Source organism: Bactrocera neohumeralis, chromosome 4, assembly GCF_024586455.1.
Source record: "Bactrocera neohumeralis isolate Rockhampton chromosome 4, APGP_CSIRO_Bneo_wtdbg2-racon-allhic-juicebox.fasta_v2, whole genome shotgun sequence".
Taxonomy (NCBI): Eukaryota; Metazoa; Arthropoda; class Insecta; order Diptera; family Tephritidae; genus Bactrocera; species Bactrocera neohumeralis.
Window position 1 is genome coordinate 74,918,749 of NC_065921.1, and position 26,975 is coordinate 74,945,723.

The 26,975-nt window shown below is 38.5% G+C and overlaps 1 protein-coding gene across 2 annotated transcripts in view; it reads left to right on the forward strand.

The window, feature by feature from the left end:
- Positions 1-1,947: 1,947 nt before the first annotated feature.
- LOC126756675 (uncharacterized) overlaps positions 1,948-26,975 on the forward strand; it is a 382,720-nt gene continuing 357,692 nt past the window's right edge. For both annotated transcript variants that reach the window (XR_007666623.1, XM_050469912.1), the window contains exon 1: positions 1,948-2,333. The gene's annotated coding sequence lies outside the window, so the exon portion shown is untranslated. The remainder of the gene's footprint in view (positions 2,334-26,975) is intronic.

A 26,975-nucleotide genomic window follows, 5' to 3' on the forward strand; every position in this document is an offset into this window, starting at 1 on the left:
CATCGATGTAGTTAAGTAAAAACCGCTTGATGCTCCTGGAGGCGGTTGCGGTCCAAATAGGGATTGTAGGTTGATTTCTGCGAATGCATCTCAGCAGAAATTGCTTGGAGAGGAGTTCATTAGCTCCTTACTGGCAGCATCACTGTTCAGGTGTTCGATGGGAGACATCAAGAGATATCCTGTCCGGAGTGCAACGTTCTGACATGTTTGTAGCTTTTTAGCCTGCGTTGCATTTTATTCGGTTGACATAATCGCCTAGCAGATTAGGTAAATCGGCGACCAGGGATCGGCTTCACACTACGTTTACTCTAGAGGATATTGTGCATGTACAAAGACGTTGTAAAGTGGGCACCGAAGACGTCTTTTCTGTGAGTTGAGTAACGAAGAAGACCCAATTGACTCTATCCGCTACGCGCGGAAAAATTGGAGCTAAGTCCACTGCTTTATGGAAGATTTTGCGGAAAGATCTTAGTTTGCGTGCTTAAAAAATCGAATCGTTTAAGAACGAACATCAAGCGCATCACACGATCGATGTATGGGCCACAAGCCAGTGTTGAAATGCTCTTACATCCTCAAAAAGTCACGGTTTGGTGTGCTCTATGGGCGGAGGGAATCAATCATATTTCTGCGAAAGTGAGGATTGCCTTAGGGCCCTAAGTACTGACTTTTTCTTGGCTGAACTGGAGGATGATAATGTGGACGACCTTCAGTTCCAAAAAGGCGACACTGAGTTTCATACAACCAACGAAACTATAAATTTATGGAAGGCAACTTTTTGTGGGAGCACTATCTCGCGTCGAGGTGCAAGATCGTGCGATTTAAAGGTTTTGGACCCTATTTTATGGCGTTATTTTAAGTTGCTGGTCTACGCAGCTAAGACTGAGACGAGGGACAAGCGAATATTCGGCGTGTTATTGCTTACATGGGTCCCAATTGTTGCAAAAAGTGATCGAAAATAGAGCTTCTCGGCCGGAATTTGTGCGAGCCAGCTGCAGCCGTGTCTTTGTATTCATATTTATCTTATACAAGGTATTTTTAACATATTCTGACTCCTAAATTTAAGGCTTGCTTAAGTTACCACTGCAACCTACAATCCACGTAGAATTGTTCAATAAGCTTTATTCTTACTTACAAAATTTAAAAGTAATATGCAGAAATAATTCCATATTCCAATGAATTAAATAAAAATCCAGTTCCAAATATCTAAAGGTTTGAGAATTGAATAATTATATTATAAATGACACATGTTATAATTTTATGAGTAAAAGTTTGCATATTTAAATGTTGAAAAATGTAAAATGTCAGTTTGTAACAGAAATAATGCTAATGTCATTACATTGCAGTCAACGTTAAAATTTTTCTGATTTTAACATTGTCCAAAGTCCGCTTTGTAATATGCAAGCAAGCGAAAAGACAAGACTACAGTATAATGCCTGTTAATTAGCAGTGATAAGCATAACATAGCCTAATGCTGCAATCAGACACTGTGAGAGCCCGACAAAGCGATGTTAGTTTTTTCGTTTTTTCTTATTGTATACACGAATATTCCACTGTAAAGTAATTAAGCATGCACTGACATGTACCTACAGTATAATGCCTGTTAATTAGCAGTGATAAGCATAACATAGCCTAATGCTGCAATCAGACACTGTGAGAGCCCGACCAAGCGATGTTAGTTTTTTCGTTTTTTCTTATTGTATATACGAATATTCCACTGTAAAGTAATTAAGCATGCACCGACATGCACCTGTTTATTGAAAATATTTGCAAATACAATAAACAATGCAGTTGTTGTCTCCCTGGCTTAGAAAAAAGGAGAACAACATTTTCATTCATATTCTTCTGGGCTCGTGTTTCTGTCGCTATGCGTTGCAGTGTCGTCATATCATATATTCGTGGTTGTCGGTAATTACGCGACGGTTCGTGATCGTGATAGAAGTTTTTAGAATGTAAGTAAATTAATATTTATTGAAGTTATTTTATGCTAATTATATAAATGTGAAGTGATAAATGTGTGTTGTGCTAAATAAATATGAATGTAATGTTAATTAATGAAAGTAAAAGAGTGTAAAGGTGCATTGAGTGCCGCAGTGAAAAAAGTGCATATTTATTTAGCAAACATGTTATTGTTTGCAGATGAAAAAATGTGCTCTGTGTCATAACAAAGTGATGAAAATAATAAAGTGAAGTGAGAAAAAGTATAATGTTTGCTTTTACAAAGTTATTTTGTTGTTTTACCATTAATATAAGTATGTATGTCTCGCGATCGTCTCGTATAAAAATGTCTGCGTCGTACGAATAAAAAGTAGAATTTAAAAGCTTTATACAAATTGGTAAGTGCACGACTACATATGATATATATTTACATAAATATTTATATGTTTATATACATATTTATTTACGTGCATAAGCACGGAAGTGTAAATACGATGGTATCAGAGGGATTCGGGGAATCAATACATCTTCTCCGGTACCACATCCTGTGAGTACTGTGCAATATATTTGTATTATGAAAGTTTTCAGTGATTTCACCATTAAATGCGTGCCATTGCGAAGTTTAGGTGGATTCGGGTTTTTTAATAAAATAACAGGACAACCTACTTTCAACATCATTTTGTGAGGAGGGAGTCCTGACGGGTTCAAAGAGTTTAGAAATTCTGTAGGAAAATGAACAGCTGCTATCAAATCGAGAACACCATCGACCGAGTAGTATATTTTCGTCGCCGCATCAATCAAGTTATTTACCTTAACTACTTCTTCGTTAGTTGGTGACAGAATTGCTCTTTCTTTAAACCAAGATATTGTCTATTTACTTATGTTATCAATGACAGGCCATGGTCGTAATCAAAAGGGTTTCTCATTGGAGGCTGTCGATTAGTTTTCATTGGTACTGTTTTTTACGTGGCGGGTCTCAAACCCAGCGCACAACCCTGTGGAGGGCATGCTTCGCCTTCTCACTTTAGCTCGCCTTCAAACGGATGTTTCTTGGGCTACCCAGAGGATACTTGGTCTAAGACCGGAAGTCGTGAGCTGTTTGAGCCATATGTAAAAGAATCGTTTCGGGGCACTCCCAAGTGAATGGCGATCAGAGAACTTTCCTCACTTGCGTGAACTTCTACACCTGACTCTATCCTCCAAATCAGTATATACATACATTGTTGACTAACTCTTGGATGTTGTCTATCAAAACACAAAGGTTTCCCAGGTTAATCCTTTCCTCACTTTGTGTTAACTTTCTATAGCCAACTTTTAGCAGCATCTCTGGAAATATACTGTTCTCACGTGAAGATGACGAAACCCTTATATTAGTTTTGAGCTTTAAATTATTGACATGTGGCCAAAGGTTAGATCTTTTTTGTCAGCACGTGTTTCTCGGCAAGTGTTCCTCGAGTCACAACTGGTAGGATTTGACGGAAATCTCCTGAGAACAGAATTGTATATCTACCCATAGGTGAATTTTTGTTGCGCAAATCGCGCATTGTCCTATCTAGAGCTTCCACAGAGATCTTGTTTGACATGGCAGCTTTGTCCCAGACTATTAATGAGCAGTCACGCATCAATTTTCTTCCATTGCTCTGTTTAGAAGCACTACATACGCTGTTATTTCATCGGCGGGAGCTTGAATGTAGAATGTGGCCTCCTTCAAAAGCGTAGCGGCAATACCGAATGACGCAACATCTAACGCAATTTTTCTGGTAGATCTCACTTTTTTTTAAAAAGCAGATTGATTAAAAATGTTTTTCCTGTACCTCCTGAAAAACATTCCCTTCATTGTTATCAATTGTTGATAGTAATGCAGTATACAACTTTTTTCTGATCGATGTTTAATCGTGGCTCATCTTGAGCTATATTTTAAAAAGTCTCGTTTGAACGTATGATCAAATCAAATTGTGAATTTTTAGTTTATAATTCGCGTGTTTTTCGTATCGATAAATTTTTCTTCTGTAAGTTGGTAGTACTTTTAGTGATATCTATGCTGAATTTCACGTCAAAATATTTATTAGTATTTGAGATACGCGTCGTTTTGTGAGGCTCTAAAAGTGAATTCTTCGATTTTTATTATGTGTCTGAATTTATTAAACAAAGAAGTGCGATAATGCACCATCTAACACTGTATTGGTTACTGCATTGGTTATTCATGATCATTTCGCCACATTCTCAACTAATATCGTGCCGCAACCACCGCATTCGCCTGATTTACGTTCATGTAACTTCTGGCTATTCAGCAAATTCACATGACCACTCTGAGGACACCATTTCGACTCAATTAAGGATATAAAAGCCGAGTCGAAGAAGGCTCTGATGGCAATCACGACGGAGGATTTTTCCAAGTGAATTGATGACTGGCATAAGTGTATTGCAGCGGGAGGGGATTATTTTGAAGGAGATTAAATGGACAAAATTCACCTTTCAATTTGATCATTCACCTTTCAATTTGATAATTCACCTTTCAATTTGATCATTCACCTTTCACTTTGATTATTCATTCACCTTTCAATTTGAACATTCACCTTTCAATTTGATCACAGTAGTAGATTGTTAAACATAAATCAAAACTTTACTAAAATTTAAAACAAAATATCTTCATATTCAATATTTTCGCATAACTTTATCCTCACTTAAATCATCTGAACCCTTTTAGATTATCCTAAATCCCCAATGCGGCTTTTAAAGCAAAACAAACCGAGTTGTCAAGGGTTGTTTGCCCCTAAATAAATAAAAACGAATCAGATATTTGCATTAACCGTTAACCATTAACCAGACACCCTTAACACACAACGAGCCTTCATTCAGATAAGCAATAAGTTGAGCTTCCGGCAGATTGACATACAATTTGAGAACTCTTCAGGCCGCTGACACATGCGGATACATACAACCGCACACTAACATTATATTCACATGGGAATTTACATATGTATATAATGCTATATATTTGTACATACATGGATTTTGCATAGTTGGCCGTGCTTGTCAAACCTTTTCTGTGTGGGTGTCAAAATTGGGTTTCGCCTGAAAAATCTCTTCCTCAAAACTGTCAGCCAGTCTGATGGGCTGGCTGTCTGCTGTCCTTCCGCGTCTGCGATTTGGTACCAGACAAAGCTGAAGTGTAATATTGCATTGTAAGTAAACTAATTTCGTTGGTAATAAGTAAAATGTATGAGAGAGTACGCAAAACTGTAGGTTGACATGATGTGTTTATGAAGAACTCCTAAGCGTATGAGTGTTTTTTGTTCTGAAGTGTATGACAGTTTGCTTTAGTTGTGCTTACTGAGATTAAATCAGTAACCTAATGGTTCGGTTAGGCTAGGTGGCAGGGCTGTTCAATAAAGGTAATTTTAGACAGCTCTGAACGGTGGTCTTTTGTTACACCCAAACGTTCTAGCTACGTATGTAGGTTGCCTTTCATATTTCGGGATTAGCGAACCAATACAAATATTAATCATCAAAAAATGCTTTATTGTTTTTCAAAATAATCTGCATTAACGCAATAAATAGGAATAAAAAGAGATAATTCGCCACCAGTAATAACTTTGCGGTGGATTACTCTTCAAATCGATGTTTTGTGTGCTGCAGATGCAGTTCTTGCAGTCGAAGAGTGATTCATCCTGATTTCTTGAAAGACAACTGGCAAACAAGAGATTGTGTACTACACAGAATTTACTGTTTTGCGTTAACCGAGTGATATGATTCCGACATGTTCAGTTTTCTAAAAACAGGCAACCATTTGTTTGAAAGTTTCGTGCCCAAACATTTTTTTTTTGATTTAGCTTATTTTAAAAATGTAGTTGATTTCTTTACTTTCGGATGCATATGCGTATATCCTTGTTTCATGTATCCTTGTTCTCATACAATTTTATAGACATGTTTTGAAAGTCATCGGAATGTTTAAGCCTTTGTCTCGACCAAACGACTTGTTGTTTTTTAGTGGTCGACAATTTGTGTGGGATCGCACATGAGGAAATTATTAATATTAATATTAGATAAATGTATGCTAAACCACTAATGTCTACAGTTGTCTCTATCTCACAGTAGGTCAAATGCCGATATTATATTATGTACAGAATCAACAGTTTCTGGATAAACCACTAATTTTGAATTTCCTTCACGACATTTGTCTTCGCGAGATCTACGACTACGATTGAATTCACCGTACCATCGTTGAACATTGGTGCTTAATGAAGCTTCATCACCTAATATTGAATTAAGTTTATATACGCACTGTTGCTTAGTAATCCACGTCAAAAGTTGTAAAAAATAATCGCGCGAAAATGTTAGCGATTTAATTCCTCTTTTTGGTCGAGAAGAATATTTTAAGTTACCGTCAAATGTGTCAAAACGTTCAGAATATATATATATCTATAATAACCAAAATGTCAATCTTAATGCAAGAGTTGTGAGTTGCCAAACTGCAGCACCAGAGTTGCTAAATACCGAAATGTAAAAGGTAAAATACAAATGTGTGGCCAGACCCTCTTAGACCACAAATTTTTTAAGGTTGCTAATATCATAATATCAATCCCAGTCAATTCTTTAGGTTAGCGAAACTTATATCTATCAAATGCTTAATCTTCAAACGTGCAAAAGCTCTCAAATGGAGATCAAAGTCCTAGATAATTTCATCACGTTCTTCCATATTGCGTTGAGTTGATCTAGAGTTAAGTTCTCTCGATCTTTTCATGTAGATCAGAAACAAATTAGCTCGCCTTCTTATTGCTTAATTTTATTAAGTTATCTTACATATTGTTTAGTATATATGACAGAAAACCAATCTACATAAAGTTCGAAAATCTTTATACTAAGGAAATTAAGAAGTAAGGTATTTATCATGATGTGGTGCACAATGAATTCCTTCCACCGAGCCAAACTGTCAATAAATAACATTATTAAGTCTTGGTTTCTCCATCACGATTATTCATGTTATACCGCATTAGGTCTTCGCCCCAAATACACGACTCAGATCGCTTCGAAACCATTGTATTCGCCTGGATTAGTGTGATTTTTGGATACTCAATTTACTCTAAAGTCCAATGCGAGGTTCCCGTTTGAGGAAATAAAAAACCGAATAAAAGAAGGTCTTGAAGGCAATACCGGAAAAAAAACTATTCCGACCGCTAATTTTGAAGGGTATGGAATTGATTTGAAAGGCTAGATAGTATGTGGGCTGGGAAGTGTGCTGCACTAATTATATTCATTAATAGTCTACACCAGTATATGCATTAAGATATCTTGAGTATAAAATAAGTTATAGGCTCTGAGGCCTCCATGTTCGGGACCTAGGGGATCGAAACGTAGTTAACGGAATTCAAAAACTTTTAAATATGATTTGCTAAATACACAAGGTTGGACAACGAAGAATACTTAACTTGTTCAAAGCTTTCAAAATCACTGAGGATTCCATGGAATCTTCATTGATACCACCCATCTTGTCATCCGGTATTAGGTGACCTACAGCATCGGCGACAGAAGAGTAGGTCATGATTATTACTAACGTGAATTCATAACTAATTTATAAGCCGTTTTTTGCTGGCGGTTCCATGGATTCTTTGATTAGTATCAACTGCATCGTGACCCTTTCAGTCTCCAAGCCAGATTCTACTGCGGGGTTTCCGGGAAAGTTAGCGAATTTTCTTTCTATTTGAAACTTTAGATTACAGGCTCTCATGAGCTGCATAATCTGGTCCGGCTGCGATGGCTTTAGCAGCTGCATACAGTTGGACCGATCTTTCGTTGTCACACGCAATCATTTTGTTTTAGCCCCGGTACCAGACGGCATCAGTGGATAACATGCACGACCTTCATCAGCGCAATGTGTACCCACTTCCATTGCATTCGTGGATCCTTCGGGATCACCTTCATCCAGCACACCAATGATAATGCGGTTCCGGGTCACATCAGTAAATGATTTAAACATTGTCTTTGGTCTTTTAGTTGACGTCTGAACATATTTATCTCACCTCTGTCTTTTAGCTGGCGCTGCTGGCGGTTCCAGCTTAATCAATGGACTGCTGAAGCTCTTTTGTAAGCTCATCATTGGTTGTCAATCGCAGCTGTACCCTTCTGAATAGGTTGCATTAAGATTCTCCGGGTACCTTGCTTTAGCTGGTCATCGACCATAAAAATAGGCCATTCTTTGGCAGAATCACTAGTAACAGCTCACTTTTGGCATTCTCTTTCCCTCCCTGCTTTGCAGTCATACTTTACACCCAGACCAAGTTAAGCTACCATCTTTGTGCTGACTACTTTCGAGCTTTTTGAAAACGCCGCGAAGTACTGTATATTCATGCTTCTCTCCCTTTAACTGCTCGTTAATACAGCAATTTTTTCCAAAGACATACAAACACACCTTTGCCACGGACGATTCAGATCGTCAATCAATCGATTTAGTCGCTTAACCTGTGACGGGCTCACCGCACACGCACCCATGCAAAAAACTATATGTGGTTTGTGGTGTGCGCGCCTGCCGGTGTGTTTGCGTGGCTGTCTGTCGTACAAGGTCCATAAGCACCTGTCAACGGGGGCATAGTTGGCCGGCTTGTTTATTTAACCTGGCAGGGGTTCACGAGTTAATATCAAACATTTGTTCATAATAATCGCAGCCTTTCACTCGCCTTGCCACACCGCAACACGCATACGGGCACGGCGCGTTGCCCCCTCACATTATTGCAATTGATTGCTGCCGTTGCTCATTTCCGGTGCCTTCGACAACGACTTGGTTGTGCATGTATGTGTGCATTTCCCCCTCATTGCTGTTAATATTAAACACATCACTTGCATGTGTATTTGTTTTTACTGCTGGAGTTGCCGTGGCAAGTTTGTGGGACCCTATCCTTCTCCTTCTTATTTTCGTTCTCCCCGATTGCCACTGTTTGCTTTGTACCTTCCGCCTGGGAAACTTATTTGCTTGGCTTTCGTGTTGTGACCGGTTTCATTTGCTGCTGGCTGTTATCTGTCGGTTTATCAGTATTTCTGTCCGTCCATCGATATGTTAGTGTCCTTGTATTTGCTTGCTTTGGTAAATATGTGGGTGCATGTTTAGTTTGGCAACTATGTACCGTTATTTGTTTGTTGGTGTTGATAGTTCTGGTGTTTCTCTAAGCGGTTTACCGTTAGCGCTTGAGCAGATTTGCGAGAATTTGTTCTTGTTTAGTATGGTAGACGATATGTAATAGTTTGCATTTTTTTTTTCATTTCTTGAATTTCCATTTTTTCACGGAGTTTAAATTTTTTTATAGCTGAAAAATGGAACAAAGCTTTTGAAGAAAAATTCAACTATTTTAAGCTAAGTAAAAAAGTGAATTTATCTTCTTTTTCCTTAACTTAATCACTCTAATTTTTACTTTATCTTTTTCTCCCGTTCGGTACAAAAGGACAAAGTTAAACTCTCTTTGTATTTCGCTATTTTAATCTCTCTCTCTTCTTTATCTCACACGTTCTTTTTACATACATCACTCTCTCTCTTTTTTCTTTTCTCTCTTTTCATATGTCTTGCTTTCTTCCTCTAATTCTCTCTTTTTTTCTCTATTTCTTTATTTTACTTTTTCCTGACCTCACTTCTTCCCTTCTTCTCACTCTCTCTTTATTTATCGCTATATCTTTTATTTTATGTTACTCTCGTGGCCGGTACCAAGCAAAACAGTTAATCTCTCTCTGTTTTTCTCTTTATTAATCTCTCTATATTTTACTTTATTCTACTATTTTTCTTTATCTCACACATTCTTTTTTTCTCCCTCACTTTCTCTCTTTTAAAATTTTTCTATCCCGTCCTCTAACTCTCTTTTTCGTTTTTTTTTTCAATTGATCTTTATCTCACTCCTTCCCTTATTCGCACTCTCTCTTTATTTACTAACTTTTTTTCTCTCATACACCCCCTCACTCGTTGGATTTGTCTTATTGGGAGACTTAAAAAAAACTATCGTCTTCTTCTCTTAATTTTTTCTCTTTTCCTATTTCTGGTTTTCTCTTCCTTTTTATATTCTCGCAACAAAGTTGCTAAGGAGAGTATTATAGTTTTGTTCTCATAACGGTTGTTTGTAAGTCCTAAAACTAAAAGAGTCAGATATAGGGTTATATGTACTAAAGTGATCAGGGTGACGAGTAGAGTTGAAATCCGGATGTCTGTCTGTCCGTCCTTCCGTCTGTCCGTCCGTCCGTGCAAGCTGTAACTTGAGTAAAAATTGAGATATCATGATGAAACTTGGTACACGTATTTCTTGGCTCCATAAGAAGGTTAAGTTCGATGATGGGCAAAATCGGCCCACTGTCACGCCCACAAAATGGCGTAAGCTGAAACCTATAAAGTGTCATAACTAAGCCATAAATAAAGATATTAAAGTGAAATTTGGCACAAAGGATCGCATTAGGGAGGGGCATATTTGGACGTAGTTTTTTTGGAAAAGTGGGCGTGGCCCCGTCCCGTTTTTTGTACATATCTCGGAAACTACTATAGCTACATATGTCAACCAAACTCTACAGAGTCGTTTCCTTCAGGCGTTTCCATATACAGTTCAAAAATGGAAGATGATAATAACCACGCCCACCTCCCATACAAATATTATGCTGAAAATCACTAAAAGTGCGTTAACCGACTAACAAAAAACGTCAGAAACACTAAATTTTGCGGAAGAAATGGCAGAAGGAAGCTGCACCCAGGCTTTTTTTTTAAATTGAAAATGGGAGTGGCGTCGCCCACTTATGGACCAAAAACCATATCTCAGGAACTACTCAACCGATTTCGATGAAATTTGTTATATAATAGTTTCTTAACACCCTGATGACATGTACGAAGTATGGGTGAAATCGGTTCATAACCACGCCTTCTTCCAATATAACGCTATTTTGAATTCCATCTGATGCCTTCTCTGTATAATATATATGTACATTAGGAACTAATGATGATAGCGGAATAAAACTTTACGCAAATACGGTATTTGAAAAATATGTAAATAACGGATAATGAAATCTCGATTATCACTTTATGATGCGAGAGTATAAAATGTTCGGTGACACCCGAACTTAGCCCTTCCTTACTTGTTTTCAATATTTTTGCTTAACTTCGTCCTTCTCTTCCTCTTCCTCTCACTCTCTCTCTCTCATTCATTACCTTACTCTCATATTTTTCTCTTCGACAATCCTTCCGTCGCTGGCTTTGACTTGGTCTGCTAGGAAGCTTATTATTAACAAAAAACTGGAAGCGTAAGTCAAAGTTTTGGTCGCAAACAGTAAATAACTTTGATCTTGTCCTCATTTTGTTTCATCTCTGTGAATTTAAATATTTTTTACTATGCCAGAAGTGTCAGAGAGAATTTCTCTTTCATTATTTAATAGAGAATATTTCTTTATATCACTGCTCCTCTTCCATTACCTTCCACTCTTTATCTCGCTACTTGTCTTCCTCTTCTTTTCTCTCAATCTCTCTAACACTTTTTTCCTTGAACTTCTTTCCTAATTTTCTCTCTCAGCTCTCGTTGGCTCATCATTTCCACTCACCCTCTTTCTTTATCTAATTACTCCTTTTCCTTTCACTCTCTCTTTCTTTATCTTCCTTTCTTATTTTCTTTCTCAGCTCTCATTTATTATTTTAGCCGTCTAGAAAGCTGATTCCTTTAACAAAAACCGATAGTTTCCAGTTAGTCAGAGTTTTGGTCGCGCACTTGAGAAGCTTAGTATAACTTTTTTTCGAGACATTTATCATTTCGATTCATCAGTGTGAATTTGTTTATCATTTATTATTGATTTTACTAACCGAGCGTATTACCTCAATATTCTTCTATAGAAAGAGTAAGCTCGCTCTCCCCATGGTAGTCTCTTCAATCGGTCATATATTTATCTAGTTCATTCCTAGTTCATTAATACTATACTATATATCTTTCGTCCGCTCTTTCGATTTGGATGAAGGTCCCTTAGCTGTATTTTCAATTATTAAAAAAACTTACACTGAAGCTCCCTTGGCTGTATTCTCCACTAATAAGAGACACTTCGGAGAAGTCGTCAGAGCATATTTTAAATTTTTTTCGGTAATCACTTTAGCTTTAGTTACTTGACATATGTTAAAAGTAGAGTTATAAGTTTTGTGCTTGATTTGTGAAATTCCTATTTTTATTCTGCAAACAAGGTCGGGTAATATCATTGTACCAAAAGCTCATGTCTTTATTCAAAGATTTTCCATCTCCTGGTTCATTCAAATTGCAAAATGTTCAATACGGAGAGGAGGTGTTGTTCAGTTACACTTTCAATACTTTGCGGTATACTTTATAAGTAATAATCTGTGCATCTCATACATAGGGTTCCCAAAGATTCGTTCCAAAAGCTGTCGACTTGATCGACTAAATTCTCTAAATCACCAAATTGATACATCTCAACGGGATCAAGGATCAAGTGCTCTTCATATTTAGTTCAAACCAAAGCATAATTACATGATTTGCGATGTTGAATAGATAAACTCACTTATCTACTCAATTTACCAAGATTTCCTTAAACGAAGTGCCCTTTATAATATACTCAGAGATTAAATAGTAATGGAGCATATGCAATTTCTTGTATAACACTGATTAGCGCCATCTATTTCTAAGTTCTACACCAGAAAATGAGTTGTCAATATTTCCGCATTCAATCGCGATGGGAACACGATGAAAGGCTCCACTTTCAAGTCTATAGAATTAATTGAGAGTCTTGGAAGGCCAACAAGCTGTAATGAGTCATCGTATTGATCGAAAATCGTGCGAGAGTAGAAAAGAAGCGTATAGAGAGTGCAAGAGCAGATCTAGTAACTGGTAAAATTCTATAATGATTTCCTCATTTTGCATTGACGACGTGCTCTCAAGTAAACTGTAACTTTTGTCGAAGTAAATTAAGTAGTTGAGTGACAACAAGACGTCTCATCAAAGCCTTGGTTCAATCTCAGTTGGTGAACATTCAAGAACTTAGCCAAATTAATATAAAGAAGAAATGGTATTAGTTTTGCTTGTGTATTTCCATTCCAGAATCATCCAAGGGTCTTAAAGATTTGCATTAAATGCATTTCCTTTTAAGAATGCGCTCACGCACTCTACTTGCACCCTTCTGCTCAGCGTGCTCTTACTTTAAACGCGTGCCCTCAAAACAATTTGCTTCATATCTGAGTATAAGTGCCGGCCTTGAACCGACCTCCCATGCCGCAGATATAGCAACAAAGACAGCGCACTTGTGCTCTACAAAAATTCGAAAAAAGGGAACGGAAAAACCGCGAGTTTTCCTCATTTAAAGCGAGCAATTCCGTGAAAAGCAGCTTTCGCAAATTATTTGCATAAGATTATGCCACAGTAAAATTTGTTTGCCAAAGTGCCAAAAAGTATGCAATACAAAACAAAATTGTAACAAATAAAGGGTGTATCGTTGGCATAGCGAGGGAGAACGGAGACCATATGCGAGCTGAAAGATTTTAAGCTAGCTCATTGCATTTCGCTTTACAGAGTATGAAGAAACTTTGGATGGAAGGGTTTGTGTAGATACTGATGTAATTGAGAGGGTGAGAGAGGGTGTGGTGAGTTTCAAAATGGAAAAAAAGTTGTGTGCAAAATTTGTTTCCAAAGACGGGGTGTGCCAAAAACAAGTTGAAATAATAAACGGAATTGAGAGGAGAGTGCGTGAGTAGTGGAGAAAGCGTGCGGGTGGAAGAACCGGCTGCGATATGAGCAGCGGTGTCAATTTGCACGTAAAATTCCGCTGGAAGCAAAATAAACACAATAAAAATGAATAAATTATGGAAATCACAGAGAGGGGTGATACATATGTGCCACTATTTGCCACATATGAGTGGAGAGTAATGCAAAAATGTGATGTTTCCTGAGGAATTTAAAAATAAATAAAAGTCTAAAACAATAAGGATCAAAGTACGAAGGAGAGACGAAAGGGAGACTATGAAATGGCACGAAGAAGTGAAGAAGGCGCAGATAATAAAAGAAAAATAGAAAATAAGATATTTTGAGACAATAATATAGAGAGGAAATGCAATAACAAAAAGGTTTAGCCAATTTCCATCACTAATAGTGGTAGCATTTTGAGAAAAGAAAGGCCTTAAAAAGCTTTTGGTAGTTTAATATTAAGTTTGCAGACCATATGTAAAGTGCAGTAAGTCTTATTGTCCTAATGATATGGTAAGTCTAGACAGTTTTCCACTACTTAGCTAAGTACTGATATTATGCAGGTTTCGACTTTTCATTGTTTGAAGTTGGAGTCTTTCGATGGCTTATCTTTTCATACACGTAATGTGCAAAACATTTACTTAATTTCAGTGGAAAGTCTACAAAAAAATCTACAGAGCTAATAATTATTTGTAACAGAAAATATCTGTGGTTTGATAAAAGAAACATTCTGAAATATCTGACACAAAATTTTAAAAAGTCTCCAAACTCTACACTGAATTTTTTTCAATAAATTAAACTAAAAGTGGCAATTCAATGACATTTACGCATTTTCTGAAAAAATATGAAGAATTTTAGAAAGTCTCCAAACTCTCCACTTAACTAAAAAGTTCTGCAAAACTTTTAACAAACATAAGCTAAGCAATCTGACAACATTTTTACAGAAAGTCTCCAAACTCTCCACTTAACTAAAAAGTTATGTAAAACTTTTAACAAACATAGCTAAGCAATCTGACAACATTTTTACAGAAATATCATACATTTATTAAAGTCTCCAAACTCTCCGCTGCATCAGTTGCATAGTTATTGATATAAAAAAGTTTTAAAAAAATCCATTAACCTTTAAGAGTTTTTTAGAGAGTTAGCATCAAGATACCTACCTACATATCTATATGTACAATACATACATTCCCAAGGAAATAGACTGCTTTAACAGTATAATTTAATTCAATAACTTCGTAGCAACAAGTTAACTTTACTCCAAGCCACATTTAAGCAAACATACATACATTTGGAGATTATCACAGCAATCCTACTTGTATATTCGCACATCATTAAATATTTACCACTGCGTTGGTGTGTGGGTATAGTTAATGTACATGTATTTGTATTTGTATATATCCATAAACAATATTACATTTGTATTTGTACATTTTGTATATGTATGTATCCATAAACAATTAAGCTAGGCAACAGTAGATTGTTAATATTGATTGCTTGTCATCAATAAATTAACACGTGGGCGTACTGTATGGCTTAGGTGTTTGCATTATTGAAAAGGAAGCAACTCGATTGCCGTTGGCTCTGAGACTGACAAATGAGTTCCAAGATAATTTCGTAATGCTACGAAAGTTTAATTTGTTTGCTGAAAAGCCTGTGCGACAAATAATAAATATGCAAACATTATAATTAAAGAAGGAAATAAGTAATAAGCGAAGAATTATATGGTGAGGATCTCTACAAACTTGAGTATATGTACTACATAAAATCTGCTTTCTTTTGATTCGATTTTTTACGCAATAAAGAGAGAGCTTATCAGTGGTATGTTAATTTTAATATTTTGGTTATTATTGGTTTTAGGTCCAGATGAGGCCTCAGAACCTTTTTTATCTTCTTATTCGTCTGTGGTAAATACTTCTGAGCCTCGATGTTAATTAAAGAAGATTATATACTTATAAGTCCGTCCAGTTGAAGTTAAGTTCTATGCCATTTAGTTCCTTTCGTATAAGCTTCTTTCATTCTCGCCTACCTCCAACTGGTACTCGTATATCATTAGACACTTTCGAAGCTGGAACCTTTACAGGTATATCCAGTTGAAAGACATATTCTAGTTGTCGCATGTACTGGTTTCTAATGCATTGAACTAACCGCTGATAAAATATGAAAGTTCCTAAAGCTTTCGCTAAATATTCCCATTGAATAACTTTTTCTAGGAGGGGTATTTTCGAGAGGTTAGAAAACATTTACTTCTCTGTTACCAACTCAGTTCGAAGTAGCTGTTCCTTGTAAGGCTAATAGTGAGTAAAGTCTCCTCTTCCTACCAATTTTTTTCGGTTTCATTGAAAGCTATTTGCATTTCTTTCTCGATAGAGTATATCGGCAGGTAAATAGGCAGAATTCTTGTGGGGTCACGAATAATATCATTTGGAATGTGAGAGACGTTTATTCGTTTTGATGCTCAGAACACCCAGCTATGGATCAAACAGGCCGTCATATATTGACAAACCGCCTAGAGCCTGCCACAAGTATCTTGAAGCGGCTAATATCGATTTCAGCCAACTCGCCCGATTCGTGTAATGTATGGTAACCGAGGTGCTTCAACCTTAGTCTGGCGAAAGCTGGACAGTAGAGGAGAAAGTGTCAAAATGTTCCCACCTCATCTTCCTCATAACAACTTTGACAAATGGCATCCTTCAAATCCTTCAGCTGCACCGCGTGGGTGGCAATGAAAACGTTTCCAGTTAGGACCCCTATTATTTCGGTAATTTGAGTGTTGCTAAGAGCTAGCATTTCAATGGAGCTTTTACGTACAACGCTGGAAAAGAAGACTGTTGCAACCCCACAAGTGCTGGCAGCTGACCAACGCTTTGTGAGCTCGCGCGAAGCTCATAAATTCAGCGCCCGAATGTACAAAGACAGGGGAACTCCTGCTGGTTCCCAACCCGATAAAATGTGGCTATGGGTGCCTTTTCGTACAAGCTTATTAGCTTTACCATTTAATGTTCCTTTTTGGTATTCCTTAATGTGTTCACATTCTCGAAATTAAAGGCCATCTTTAGTGTTGTATGTAGTGCACCACTGATGCAAATGCTCTAACAGTTTGGCGAGTATGACTTTACTGAGCGTCCTTCACTAGACAAATACACCATAGAACAGTACTGGCTTAACTACGGTTTCGCAACGCCAAAGCACAACTTTTCCTGAGAGACCCCACCGCTTTCAAATAGCTCCTTTACAATAATATAAGGTAACCAATGCCTTCCTCACACTCTTCTGAAAATAGGGGTTCCTATGATTGTTTTATATCAAGAATGATTTTCAAATACTTAAGCTCTTCGACAGCTTGATTTCCAGAGTTTCATTGTTCTTTCCTCGTTAATAAAACCAGTTCAGTTATATTTGAAATTATTGATTTTGTCCATGGACCGACGAGATGTACGAGATGTACGAGATATACGACGATATTGCCATAGTTCAGCGAACTATGAGACGGCTACGCCAGCTTGGTATGTCGTTCGAATAGATGAGAGTGTTCGACGCAGTACCCGTCGGGGAAAGCAGATGGAGATGAAGACTTCCATTTCGTTGGAAAGACCAGGAGATGTAGGACCTAGCTACACTTTAAATCTCCTCAAACAGCGAAAAGGAGGAACGACTAGCTATTCGGCTATAATCGCTTAAGCGAGGTCTACGCCAATAAAGAAAAAATAATAAATTTTTGTCCTCTGCATCAGAAATAATAGGAAAGCATTAAGGAAGGTTGAATCAAAAGAAGTAGAACTTTCGTTTTGTTTCATTTTCTCCTATCTCTCTCCCTCTTTCTCTCTCCCTCATTCTCTCTCTCTCTCTATTGTAAATGTATTTATCTCGCTTTACTTTTTCATATTTCGCTGCTGCTAAGTCCGCGAGTTGAAAGAGACCTTGCCACCAGTTGAGCCGCTTGCTCACTTTGTTTGTAATGTCGAGTTACTTGACACCTTTGAGTATGGCAAATGCGACACTGCGTCAGCTGCACAATGTGACAGCTAAATATATGAAAGTCTGTTTGAAAGGCTCAGTCATCACATTCAATAATCCATTCGTAATTTCTCTGCCTTAACACTTTTATTTCGTCAATTTGTAGTTTCTTGACTGTTTGCGCTTTGCTATCTCTTATTTATTTCATTTAATTTCGCTTCTTTGGTAGGCAGCTCCCTGCCCTCGCCTGACACATACTTGTCAACGTCAAGCTAGTTGCTAGCGGTATGCTTAGCAAGCTGCTTGACATTGCTATTGATGGCGACCTCGGCGGTAATGACATACACAGCGCCGTTAATAATCTTTCAATTTATGCACTTTTGCTTCACTCTCGTTCCTTTCAAATAATTTTGCCACTTTTTTCCTCGTACATATTTCATCATCATCACGAGCTTCTTTATATTTCTATTAAAGCCGTAGTGCATTGCAGCGCTATGTTATCATCTTAGGAGGACGCGTACGCTAAGTAACCTCCTCTACTTTGACTTATGCTGTCTACGGCAATCTTCACTCACACATTTCCCCGTAATGTAGAGAGGCTTCAATGCATTTTATTGTATGGATGTATGCGTGAGTGTGTGTAGTTGAGCTTTTACTAGCCTTTACCATTGAATTCATATTTTCTTGATTGCGACGACACACCTCCCACTTACCACTACAACCACAAGCTTTTGCTATTGAATTTAGTTTTCAGGGTTAAATTCTTTACAATTCTCGATGAGTTGTAGTTGCTCGGTCGCTGATGCAGCCGCGAGATATGTACAGAAGCACTGCGTAGTGCGTTAGATGGCTTGAAAGCCTTCTCTAAGAATGTACTTACATATAGTATATCCGTATATATGTAGGTATCAGCCCTCTGACAGGAGTTGGCGTAAACGCGGGTTCCTCATCAGTATTTTGATGTTAAGAAAGTGTTGTGGGGTTCACATAGTCTTCGCGAAATTGGTATGGTGAATACCCCAACTGTCTTTGTATTTCCATTTCTATTTTCGTCTTTCCCAATAGTGACTGGTCCAGTATTCGTTTAAAGAGTCTTAGAGTGATTTTTCTTATAGTAGTCATTCTGTCAAAATAAAGTTCCATTAACAAGAGCAAAACTTATAAAGCCCTTGATACGTATCAGTGGTGCTACTGCTTCAAATTGGGCATCGAGTTCATTCCATTTATTTTGATATCAAAGATCTATCACGCTCTGGAAGGCACATTGTCGAAAATATTGACAAAATAATAAAAGTTGTCGGGTCTGACCATCATGTAACCATTCTTTCGGTTACCCAGGAGCTAATATTTGAAATTCGTTGGATATAAAACAAAGCTCGATGTGTGGGTATCACACGAGCCAACGCAACTCATGAAAGTTGAAGTCTGAAGCGGTTACTTCTTGAAGATGAAAAGTGGATCACTTAGGCAAACGTCAAGTGGAATTGGTCATAGGCCAAAGTTAACGGTGGCGAAGTCATCAGGACAGTTTCGCAAAGTGTTTGGTGGAGAGTTCTTAAGGGCAAATTCTTAATTGGGATCAATACTGTCAACAATTGTTTTGCCTGCAGGTGTCAGTCGCTCAGAAGGGGCCAGAAGTAGCCAATAGGAAATATATTTTGTTAATTCAGAACCACAGAGAGTTTTTTTTAAAGAACTAGGGAGAGATTGCGATAAATGTGGAGAGTCACTGAGAGCCAAAAAGAATAACTGAGAAAAAGGAAGAGCCATTGAGGATTAGGGAAAGGCAATAAGAACCAGGGTTAGCCAGTGAGAGCCAGGAAGAGCCAAGGGGGACTAGGGAGAAACAATAAGAACCATAGAAAGCCCCTAGAATGAATGGGAACCAAAAAGAGCCAGTGGGGAACATAGCCACTGAGAACCAGGAAGAGTCACTAAGAACTAGGGAAAAAAATGAAGATCATCGATAGTCACTGAGAACCCAGGAGAACCAATGAAAACCAGGGAGGCAGAGAGAACCAATGAGAACCAGGGAGAACCAATTGAAACCAGAAAAAGCCAAAAAGAACTAGGGAAAAAAATTGAGAATCATTGAGAGTCACTGAGAACCAGGGAGAACCAATGAAAGCAAGGGAGAGCCAGTGAGAACCAATGAAAACCTCTGATAACCAAGAAGAACTAATGGGAACCAGAGAGAGCCAGTGAGGTATAGAGCAACTGAGAACTAGAGAGAGCTACTGAGAATCAGAGAGACCCACTAAGAACCAGGTAAAGCCAGCGAGAACCAGGGAGAAGCAATGAGAACTATTAACATTCACTGAAGAAAGGAAAGAACTAATGAAAACTAGGGAGAGTCAGGCAGAACTATTGCGAGCCACTGAGAATCAGGAAGAACCAATGAGTACTAGAGAGAGGCAGTGAAGAACAGAGCCATAGTGAACCAGGAAGATTTAATGAGAACCAGGAAGAGCCACATAAAAAAGCAGAAAAACACTGCGAACCAGAGAGTCTTTTCCTCTTCCTTTAAACTTTAGTTTGCCCACTTTTGTATCATTTATAGGTTGATCGGATTATTGGGTTTTTATGTATCTTTATTGCATCGGATTATTCTTTCGGTTCATTGTTGTATAAGTTTTCCAGTGAAAACAGTTTTCCTAACCGGATCTGTCATATAAATTGATTTTTAACTGGTTATTCAGAGCTGGGTACTGCAAAGAGGAAGTTGACCAATTCAGAGGTCAATTTCTTAGTAAAACTCGCCAACTCAATATTCTTCTCTGTAAAGTGGTGGCTTCATGTGCTGTATGAGCTGCAGTTGCCACATATTAGGTTTGTAGCTGGCCAATTGAAGAAAATTGAGAATCATTGGGCTTCAAAAGTTGCGATTGGCTTTGCCATGGAGTTCTACTAAAACCCCATGGGGTTTGTAGCCTTACCTTGACTAAAATAAATCATATATTAAGCATCTCGATTATTATTTTTAAGTAAGTTGGCCATAAGAATAAACTAAGGTAAAGTTACATAAAACACGAGTTCACAGTTAATTAGTTTATGCATTATAATTGTGACAGTGAGAACTTGCAACTAACGTAGGTAAGCCACAGCTCATGCAACACAACCAAATCAAAGTAAATAATCAAAATGTCGATGGCACGCAGCAACATTTGATTACCAAGATCCGCGTAACCAAACACGTACACACATTCATATATATACACATATGTATATACTTTTACATACGCATGTATATAGTTTTGTAAGTATGTATATAATGAACAAATAACCGCAAGTCGCGCTAATAAATGTGGCTGCAATGTGCACAAGTGGCAGCATTACTCATTCGCGCAAGGATACACCCACACACATATATACAACATTACAAGCGCAGACGCTCAGTTAACCTCCAGCTAAAACTGGAGATAACCTAAAGCATTCAATTATCCCTTTGGCTGCGGTGCGTAAATCCTCAGCTATCGTTATTCGTTAGTGGGATGGCGGTGGCAATGCGGTCGCCGGGAATTTCACACATAACGATGCGGTTGCATGCGTAGTGTATGTGCATATAATGCACCGTTATGTACACAAAAGTATGCGCTTAACCAAACACGCACACACACATACACAAACACTTCAAGTGGCATGCCAGCGCGTATGAATATTTGTTTGTCGATATTTGCGCTTGAGTGCTTGTTGTAAATCGGAGAGCTGTTGTGTCCAGACATTATGAATTGTATTTGGTTTATTTGCATTTGTATTGCCCGCTGGCAGCTCGATTAATACGTTGCTGCACCGCAAGCCCTCTTGAAATCAATCACTGCAGGAGTACCGTTTAAGTTGGTTAAAAACCAGTTTCAAAAGCGCTTAACTTACAAATAGGTCTTGTAAAAAGGAATCAACTATTTTCGGACTCAATTGAAGATCATTTATGAAGGGTTTCTTTCTAGACATGTGGTTTTCAAGAATGCTTTTCTGTGTAGACAGCGACTTTACATGACTCCACAGAAAATAATCCAGCCGTGTTAAATCGGTTCCTTCGTTGGCTGAATGACATGTAGCGCCATATTTTTCAAAATAAAGAACGTTCAGCTCATGGCTTCGTTACCTTCTACTAAACTTAAAGGGTTTCAGTAGAGTTCTCGCGTATTCCCCTTCCAAAGATCTGTACCCTAACATTAAAACAAGCGGTATTTTCCTTTGGCTTTGGCAACATTACAACAAGTGATATTTTCCTTCTATTCCGCTACCTTTGGCTTTGGCAACGTTACCAATATAGTAAAAACGACTCGCGACTATTGGATCATAATGATTCCCGATATTCTTGAATTGGCTAAATACTACCGAAATGTCTAGTATCTGCCGCTTATACAGCACACTTTTTTCGAGAAAAGTATCTCTCAAATGGTAAACTTCTCCTTTGCGTATAATCAACTACGAATAACCTGTTGAAAGTGAATGTTCATTGCAGATTCGATGAGAAAAGACTGGTATATCTTTACACCGAAAGAACAGTGGGATAAAATCGAGGTACCCATAAACCCGATATTTTGGTCAAGCGTTAAATAATATAAAATTAGGCGTACTAAAATTTAAAGGAGTAATAGGCTCTTCCCGGTTCTCAGTGGCTCTCTCTGATTCTACCTGGCTCTCAGTGGCGCTTCGCGGTTCTGGTTCTTAGGGACGCTCCTTTGCTCTCATTTGCTTTTCCTTGGTTTTGAGTAATAACCGTCAGCTCTTCCTGGTTCTCAATGGGTCTTCGTAGTTTTCAGGGACTTCCCTGGCTCTCGTTGGGTTTCACTGGCTCTCAATGGCTGTCTGTAGTTTTCAGTGGCTCTGTCTGGTTTTCACTGGTTCTCACTAGGTCTCAGTAGTTTTCAGTTTCTCTCTCTGGCTCTTACTGCTTCTCCCTGGTTTTCTGTGGTCCTCACTGGCTCTCTCTGGTTGGTGTTCAATGATTCTCACTGGCTCTCGCAGGTTCTCAGTAGCTCTCTGTGGTTCTCAGTAGCTCACCTTGGTTTTCAGTGGCTCTCCGTGCTTCTCAGTGTCTCTCCGTGGTTCTCAGTAGCGATTCTCTATGGTTCTCAGTGGGTCTCTGATAATTTTTAAAATATTTTCTTAAGTTCTGAAAAAACTAAACTCATTTCCAATTGGTTAAAAGTGGATGCTTCTGGACGATGGACTCCGGCAGACCTGTTGACTGTCGACAACAGTTAAATTAAAGATTTGGCAATATTTGATTTCCAACAATTCCAAAAAACAAATATGAAACTTTCCGGACTGACTGACCCACTTTTCCTGGCTAAGAGCTTGTACCTTCAGAAATGCATCCAATATGTTTCGATGCAGCAGCGATGGAAAGTCGATCACAATGTTAAGCCTTTGAGGAATCGAAACAGTGATGACATGCTGGTCAGACCCAACAATTTTTATTATTTTGTCGATAATTTCCACAATATGCCTTGCAAAGCATGTTGTATCTTTGATATCAAAATTACCGAATTGAAATCAACGAGACCTAATGGGCTGTTACAGTATCAGTACCATAAATATTGTTCACATTTTCAGCCGTTGGCTTGGGTTTTCGCATTTTTCGAAGAAGATATAGCAGTCACGCTTTGCTGGTATTCACCTTTGACGCGTGCTCAAACCACCACTGGGTCAGGCACTAACAAGCTCTTTGGGAAGTTTTTTTAGTACAAAATCTGATCTTGCCTACAAAGCGAAAAACAGATGACTGCAGCTATCTGTTGGAAAAATAATGGATTTAGTCTTACTATACCTTATATAAACTCAAGTAGATTAGGTTAGGTTATTCAGGTAGGACCGTAGACCAGTCTTGGTTCTTTGCGATACCAGATGGAGTACAGTTACTAGGGCCATACGGAGTAGTCTTGACGGGAAATTTTACAAATTCTGCGGCCTCACTAACAATACCTCTTCCAGTGTTTTATGCCGTTGAGACCACAGATGCTTACAGCGTAGTCTTGCCCTGCGGGACAAGTGCACAAGAGTTGCTCCATTGTTTCCCTGATGGCTTGCTCTAGACATTTCCTGCAGTCAAGTAACAGAATTTTGTATATACATATCTATACTTTCTAATAAATAGAATTAAAACACTTTCCGTATGAGCTTCTATTTTACATATAATTTTCGAAACGTACTTTCAAACTCCTCTGCATATCTTCACACTTTCCTCGACAAACTTTAGATTGTGTTCACCGGCTATTCACAGCATATTCCAAGCACTTAATCTGACTACTTTTCATTCCTCTGTACTTGGACAGTATGCGTAAATTTAATTTAAAACTCATTTCATTACCTTCACACACACACAGACAAGCACTTGCAGACAGACAGCCACACCTACGCTGGTATAAAGCAAGAAATTCCACACACCTGTTAGCCGAACGAGCTGATTTCGGATTTGTGTGCGCCTGCTGAGTGCTCCTACATTGTTAAGCGCCAACAGCTGGTCTCGGCTAGCCAACGGTGCTGTAGCCATTTTCCAGCAGTAATACAGTCTATATATATTTTTATATGTGTGGGTGTGTGTATTGTCTCTTGGGCGAAGAATTCCCATAAAGTCTTCGTAATATTTGAACGGAGATTAGCTTTTTATGCAGTTTAATGGTGATCTCTAGGGCACCGGAAAATGTCTACAAATTAGGTTAATTCAAAAGAAATGACAATCTTAAAAGCAAAGTGTGAAGTAGAGCCAATTGAGTGCAAGTGGTAGGAGATTTAAAATGGCATAAAATTGAAAGATGAAAAACAAATCAAGCTCCTGTGGAGCCAAATCCTCATAAACAAAGCATACAATTTGCTCAGCTGCATAACCTTCTAGTGAGAGGAAATAGCGTTTCGGTCAACATTTTCACATGTCGTAAAGTTCAATTTTAATTACTACGAAATTTTTATATGACACCACTATATGCAAAAGTATGATAAAGTGTTTAGAGGGGATTAAGTCTAGGACAGTTTCATGACGCCAGGAAGAGTTTTTAATTATAGCTCAAATAACTTTAATTAAAACATTTCGGCTAAGAAAGTTGAGGAGAGTGGCAAGTGCGGAGCTAGTTTGTGGCAGCAAATACTAATCTAGTGAGATATTGCAATCTGTAACATAAGTAGGTGTTTAGGATACCTACGAATTGATTAATTGCAAGAATTGAGGTTTTTGCGGTGAAAATCGGTAAACATGTTTTTTAACGTTTATGGCAGGTTGGTATTGTAGAAAGGCAAAATCAGACGTGTTATATACGGACTATACATTTTCTAGACATTGTATTCCGCATATAGTGACATCCGGGACTATGTCTGACTTTATAGCGAACATTTCTGTCAGTTTGAGAAATATATAATTAACTGATGTGAGGTTAGGTTAAATGGCCAAGCTTCCGCGAAGCCCAACTATATAGTAGTAGAACACAAAAGGATACGGGAGCACCGACCCGCTCCCATTCTACTGATAGCGGTTCTAGGTGCTTTCTTGCTAGCTCATCAACTTTACAATTTCCTGCGATGGCACCCATACCAGTCTTAACACAAAGACCTTTGATGCTATTGATAGCGAAGTTAGGCACTCCTCGATCAACCCTGAACGCACTGTAAATGAGTTCAAGGCTATCTGAGTCAGTACAAGAATGGTCATTTCTCTGAAGGGATCTGCACTCCTGACCAGCAGATATACTGCTACCTTAATGGTTGCCACCTCGGCTTGTAAGACACTAAAATAGTCAGGAAGTCTGAAGCTGGAGTTGATAAAGAGCTCCTGACAGTAAACCCTTCCACCCACCTTCCTCCCAAGCCTTAACCTATCCGTAAAAAAGCTCACTGTCCTCTCCTACAACGGCTCCTTCGCACCGAAAGCTCCCTCGCCTATATATAGGCAGAGAAGGAGCCCCAGAGTTCGGCTTGGCGACTCCATGATCTAAGTGAACCCGTATGAAATCAAAATGCGTGAGGATGTCCGAGGGTTCAGATACGATATAAGTGAGAGGCTAAATTTTCGACCACTTTTTGCAGATGATATATGCCAATAATAACGTGTCTCTTCAGACGACAATCATCTCAGGTTTGGCTGCGTAGACAAGTAACTTAATATAACTCTACAACCAGTCCAGTAGTGTTAAATCGGACGATCTTGGAGACCTTGTTACAGGCCATGAGGCGAAGTAATGCGCTCACTAAAAGTTTCCTTCAATAAATTGATGGTTGGCTCTGTGGCACCTAGTGTCATCTTGTTGGAAGAAAAAATTGTTGAAATTAACGTCTCCCAAGCCAGGCACGAGGATCTATAGCGTTCCCCCTTGACTGGAACATTATTGCCGGCTGCATGTTTGAATGACATTTTGAAGATCTAAAGATGTCATAACGATTACTTGTGGACTGTCATCTTCGCCATGTGACAATTTCGTGAGCCTCATCGCTGACCATCTCGTTTTGGGCATATTCACTGAAGGTACGTACCGCTTGATGGTCGTTCATCTTCAATTCTTGCACGATTTGAGTTTTGTTTGCTCGAAAACCATGAGCCTTTCGCAAAATATTCCATAAAGTGGTTGCGACCAGCTTCAACTTTGGCAGCGTTAGCGGATGGACTTATTCGGGTATTCTTTAATACTTTGCTTAATAGCAGCAACAGCGATTTCGGTGTGATCTTTACGGCTTCTCTCGGGTAAGAGCCAGTGGGCTCTGGTCAATCAGTCATGGTACAAAAAAATGATCTGCAACTTTTGAAATGCATTCCTTATGGAATTAGTCAGATTATATACTATATATAGACTAGCGATATCTAAATTTCTAAACATGGAAGAAAATTTTCAGAGGAAAACTAACTTTACACGGATGCTGGAAAGTTCAGCATAAAATTACATCTCGATGACTAAAAACTTCTTTTAAGGGGCTCTTTTGATATCTTCCTAATGTGTATATGGGTCAGAAGCGAAGTCGATGGAAAGGCGACTGAAGAGCTGAACTATGAACTACCTGAGCGATTGCATATCATCTGTACTGCTTCGAGGTAGAAACTCTTTAAGAAGAATTAAACATAATGAACTCCTCATTAAACAATACGCCGACCAGACTTCGGACACAACAAGCTTCAGACATGCACTGACCGCCATTCACAGTGGAGTCATCAACACCTTCACCGACTCCCTTTCAGTGAGCGGCATACTTGGAGTCAAACCACCACACATTGCAGAAGAGCTCGAGTTGCCACTAGAATCGTTAGTGACACTTGCGCAGCTTCGTTCTGGATACCGTAGCAGGTTACACTCTTACTTATACAGAATCAACCCTGACATATAAAACATCTGTCCAGCGTGCAACGAGTCCCCACATGATACTAGCCATTAGTTTGCATGCCCTGCTAACCCTACACATCTGACACCTCTCCCC